Source organism: Aegilops tauschii, chromosome 7 (genome assembly GCF_002575655.3).
Source record: "Aegilops tauschii subsp. strangulata cultivar AL8/78 chromosome 7, Aet v6.0, whole genome shotgun sequence".
Taxonomy (NCBI): domain Eukaryota; kingdom Viridiplantae; phylum Streptophyta; class Magnoliopsida; order Poales; family Poaceae; genus Aegilops; species Aegilops tauschii.
Genome location: NC_053041.3, coordinates 42,547,954 through 42,553,284, shown reverse-complemented (window position 1 = coordinate 42,553,284; position 5,331 = coordinate 42,547,954). Strand labels below are relative to the sequence as shown.

Sequence of the window (5,331 nt, the reverse complement as noted above, 5' to 3'; positions counted from 1 at the left end):
AACGCAATAAAACACAAGTAAGACGTACATTATCATCTCTAGAGAGCCTGAATCTAGGTAAAGCATGTGATCTTTTAGCCATCATGCCAAGACACCCATCTTAGGATACCCTATTGATGGATCTTCCAGATTTATCTTCGAAGTGATGACCCATGCAGGTCTTGCTAAGCGATCGTAGTGGTTCAATGCGAATCAAGATCAACGCTCGGATCGGTTCTGTCGCAACCTTTGCGTTGGGGGCACATGTTCATCTTTGGTGGCGCCACGCCGTCACCCTTGTCGCTAACTCGACTGGCCACCTCGGCCAGGTCGAGTCCTTTGCTCCAGGCTGGATTGTAAGATTCAGCAACATGGAGTACACCGCCTAATCACCACAAACAACTGATCTTCACGAGTTTGGTGTGACCCCAAGTCTGGGAATAGCACGAGCCACTTTCTTCGTGATGTTAGATCAGGACCAGGATGAGCTTGAGAAATCTTTGCCAGGATCGATGTCAGATCGGATCTTGAAGCCACTCTCCTCGGTGAAGATGTCAGATCAGGCTCAAAAGGAAGGTGAGAAACCTACTACAAGATCGACGTCAGATCGGATCCCGAAGCCACTTTCCTTGGTCCCGATGTCAGATCAGGCCAAGGAGGAGCATGAAAAATTTCTCCAAGACTTTATGTTAGATTGGATTCAGGATCTTGCTAAGTCGGATTGCCTGTTCTGGGAGTGAGATCGGATTGTGGAATTCCCGAGGGGAGTCTACTTTTTTCCCCACCCACCACCCATCTCGTTACTAACGTCAAAGATCTTACCGCCGTCCTCGAAGGCACAACCTACGAGGCTGAAGACGACGAAGAGTAGGCCGAAAAATTTGCGGAAAGCCGACCAACAACAACAACAACGACAACGACAACGACAACGACAACGACAACGACAACGACAACAACAACAACAACAACAACAACAACAACAACAACAACAACAACAACAGGGGTGCCACCAGTGGTGCTAATGGCAACGGGCCTGACAGCCCTCCGTAAGATGATGTGGCCGGAGAACCCTGTCAGGAGCGAGTTCGGTCCCCATGACGAGAACATACTAAACAAGTTGTTCGGAGCCCAAGCCACGACGAAGCACGGTAGAGGTTGCTCAGGTTGGCCAGGAAGATAGTCAGGGATGATCCATGGATGAATTGTTCTACTAGGGATATTTGCATGTTATTCATGGATGAATTATGCTATTTTCTACAATTATTTTAAGTGTTGTGTACTTAGGAAAAAAGAGGGGCAGATATTTAAAGCACTGGCTTGGATGATCGACTCCCGCATCAGCGTCCGTGGACATTTAGGGACTGTTCCTAAGCAATAGCAGTTGGTAATAATATGATGATTGAACCTGGTAGCCGGAATTTGTATGAATCGCCATCTGCTTGGAACTTTTATCCAGCAATCTTTTCGCCTTCTGTACCACTTTGTAAAGAGTACTTCCGTGACCTGTATTTGAAATTTATAGTGTTTTTTTTGTGAAACAAGATTTATAGTCTTCTCCCTACCATTTAAAAAATAAAAAAATAACAATTTACAGATATGAATGGTTAGCCGGTTACATGTAGAATCCATGTCTTGTATACCATGATATAATTAGGCTCCAGCTTTGCAACTGCGGCAATAGTTGTTTCGACAGTTTCGTCGACGATGGCCGACCGAAAACCGTCACTCTGGTGAGCTAGCTCAATGCATGCAAAGACTGAGGTGGAAATTCACTTTCAACGGAGCAATTAATTAAATTGCAGGAAGGAGACCCATCTCTAATATACTAAAGGGAGCTAATAGGCGCCGGCGCGCCGGCGCAACTTTGGGCCGGTCACACCAGGACCGCACGATAAAAGTGCTTTGTAGCCGCACGATCTTGTTTCTCCCCCCTGCTCGTTCTTCCTACTCGGACTCTTCATGAACGAGCACACAACCGACCTCGAAGCACCCACCCTCGCGCGCTCGCCCGTCGCGGCGGGTCGCTGCACTGGCCCCCGACGCTCGCCGTCGAATCTCTCCCCCACACTTCGTCGCGGTCAAACGTAAGAAAAAAATCTGTTGACTGTGCATTGATGGTAGTAGCAAAAACAGACAACGGATGTATCAATTCGTGAACACCGTAGTAGCAAAAACAACAATGGTTGCAACCTCGAGGCATCACCGTGCTGCCGGCGCTGGCCGTCCGCCACCACAGGTCGTACGTCCCAGTGAAAGAAAACCACACATCGGTGACAGCAAAAAAACACTGGTTGTAGCTTTTTCCCTCAACTGTCGTAGCTTTTCTCTTGTCCCCATTGCAGATATGAAGCTCTGCCGCTCGTCGTGATGCATCGACAGTAGCAATCCAAAGTGACGCTTCCAGCAAAAAGAAACACCGCTTCCAGCAAAAAAGTGTGTTGTTCCATCATCGTAGCTCTGAAGAGCCTAGTTCGAGCAAAACAAATTGTTGCTTCAAACAAAACAAAAAATCACTGCTTCCAGAAAAAAAAGTTGTTCGCAGCTTTGAAAGAAGTGTTCCAGCAAAAGAAAATGCTGCTTCCAACAAAATAAATCCCTGCTTCCAGCAAAAAAATGGGCGTTGAAGCTCAGTCCCACGCCGTACCTTCCAGCAAAAAAAAAATCAATGTTTCCAGCTCCTTCTCAGGCCGGTTCCAGCTCCGCCGCTTGCCGGTTGCAGCTTTGCCCCTTGCCGCTTGCAACTCCACCGTAGCCGGGGACCATCTCCACCACTCGCCAGTTGCGCGCGGGGGTACGCCATCACCGGCGTGTGTACCCTTCCCCTGTCGCAGCACCGTCGGTGCACGACACCTACAGCTCCCCCGCTGCATCGTCTCCTCCTTCCTCGGGAGATCTGTGCGAGCATGGAGCACCCTGCCATGGTTTCCTCTCAAGTGGGTGGAAGGACATGGCGCGTGGTGGCCCTTCCCCGCGATTTGCCTTGGCGGGGGTAGGAGCCGGCCATGGCCGCTCGCTGATCTGGAGCAGGGGAAGGAAAGGGCCTGCTCAGGCATACTCTGGAAGAGAAAGGAGAGAACGAGAGAATGAGAAAGAAATCGGAGGGGATAAGGTTGCTCACGAGCGGTGCGTGGTCCCACCGTGTTCACGTGTGTGTGCGCTGGCTGACTTCATGACGTGGTGTAAACTGGAGCGTTCGTCGCGAGACAATTCAACGCTGTGCGCGCGACCGGCCGAGCGTTCCGCCGGTGCCCCGGCTCCAAACGTTTAAAATAGTATGTCACATGCACATCAACTGAAATTAATATCTCAAGGTAGGCTCAATAGATTGGACGTGTCTAGTGGGCAAATCCCCATGGCGGCCTCCCTTATTTATGTATGTTTTGGTCCCCGATCCAGATTTGGAAAGTAGGAAGGCCCACGCTTTCCTCCAGCTGGCATATGCTTTCTTTCAGCTCTCCCATCACGTGCTTGATCAAACGCCCGTCCTCAAATGGGAGGTGTGGTTCCCCTTACGTACCCATGTGCCCAACGCCCCCTTTTCCTCTCCTTACTGTAATGCCCGGGCAATCAACCTACAGTAATTCCCCGCTAATCATGCCACGTCACCTCGGTTACTGTTGTTAACCGTGCGATGATCCAAAACCGTTTCATAATTTAAATTCAATTAGTGTCAACAATAAAAGTTTTTCAAAATTTAAAACAAAATGTTCAGGAGATGCCATATTTTGCATAAGTAAATATGGTGTAGTAAACACATTTTATAAAATGTCTTAATAATTTAAATTGAAATAAAACAGAAAAGAAAATAAATAAAAGAAAGAAAATACAAAAGGGAAAACAAACAGAAACAACCCCCCCAAGTTGGACCGAACGGCCCAGCTGGCCGCCGCACCGGCCGGCCCACCAGGCCCAGTCGGGCCTCCTTATCCCTCCCACTCCAGTAACCCTAGCGCACGAACCCCCCCGCCCCACTCCTCCTCGTTCCCCACTCCCCCTCCCTCACCCGATCCTGTCTGGATCTGGATCGGGGCAGTTGCTCCGGCCCCGTCGAACGCCGTCGGCGCCCACCCCGGCGCCGCCCCACCGCCGTCCTCCTCGCCTCCCCCTCTCACGATCTGGGAGCCCCGACGCCGCGCCCGACCCGCCATCCGCCGCCCGGAGATCCCTCCCCCACCGGACGCCTCGCAGCTCCTCCCTCGCGCTCCGTCGCCTCTCCCTCGTCGACCGACGCCTGCAGACGCCGCGCCCGTCACTCGTCAACGCGCCGTCGTCGACCATCGTCGCCCCAAGCTCCGGCGCCTCCCCGAGCTCGCTTTAGCACATCTACAGGGCCTCGTGAGCCCCCGCTCCCTTTTCTTCCTCTTCCCCGACTGTTTCGACCCTTAGCGTGCCTCCCGCTCGTACCCGTAGCTTCGTCGCCGTCGGACATGGTCCCGGCCATCGATCCCGCGCGTCCCTGCTAGCCAGACCACGCATCGGGCTTCCCCTGCCCGCGCCACCTGCTGCCGCTCGTGGCCCCGCCGCGCCTGCTGCGCCCCGCCGCTCCCCGTGTGCCGGCGCCGCCCCGCTGCGCCCGTTCTGGCCCGCCTCTTTCGCCCCTGCGTTGCCTTCGCCGGCCAACTCCCGTTGTGGCCGGTCGTGGCCATGGCCTTGGCAGCCCTGCTGGGCGAGCAACCGCACAAGGCCAGCGCCTGAACCCCAGTGCCCGTTCGCCCGCTAACCGCCCCGAGTTGGCCCAGGGCCTATGACGACGGGCCCCAGCCCACAGAACGAAAAGAAAATAAAAAAATAATAATAAAAAATGATTTAAAAAAATAAAACAAATAATAAATTAATTAATAAATATATAAATAAAATAAATAATAAAAATAAATTTAATTAAATAATTAATTAATTAACTAAATTAATTAAGTTAATTAATCCTGTTTAAATTAATCTAATTAGATAATTAATTTAACTAAACAGTAGTTAATTAGGTAACAGCCCCTGAAAGTTGGGACCCACCTGTCAGGTTGACCAGGTCAACGGTCAGCGTTGACTGCTGACGTCAGCATGACATCATGCTGATGTCATAAATCCATTTTCGAATTAAATTAAATAATTAATTAAATTCCAGAAATTAATAAAATCTTTAGAAAATCATATCTTTTAATCCGTATCTCGGATTAAAATATTTTCAACATGAAAGTTGCTCAGAACGACGAGACGAATCCGGATACGCAGTCCGTTCATCCACCACACCTCCCCAACCTATCGAACTCTCAACTTTCCCCCTCCGGTCCATCTGTCCGAAAAGGCAAAACATCGGGAATACTTTCCCGGATGTTCCCCCCCTTCGCCGGTACCACCTAC

General features: G+C 50.7%; 1 long non-coding RNA gene across 1 annotated transcript; it reads right to left on the bottom strand.

The window, feature by feature from the left end:
• Nucleotides 1-1,736: 1,736 nt before the first annotated feature.
• LOC141027691 (uncharacterized) lies at nt 1,737-3,131 on the bottom strand. Its single transcript, XR_012189397.1, has 2 exons — nt 2,183-3,131; nt 1,737-2,083 (listed from the first exon to the last, which is right to left on the bottom strand). It is a non-coding gene; the product is annotated as an uncharacterized lncRNA (long non-coding RNA).
• Between the last annotated feature and the right edge of the window lie 2,200 nt (nt 3,132-5,331).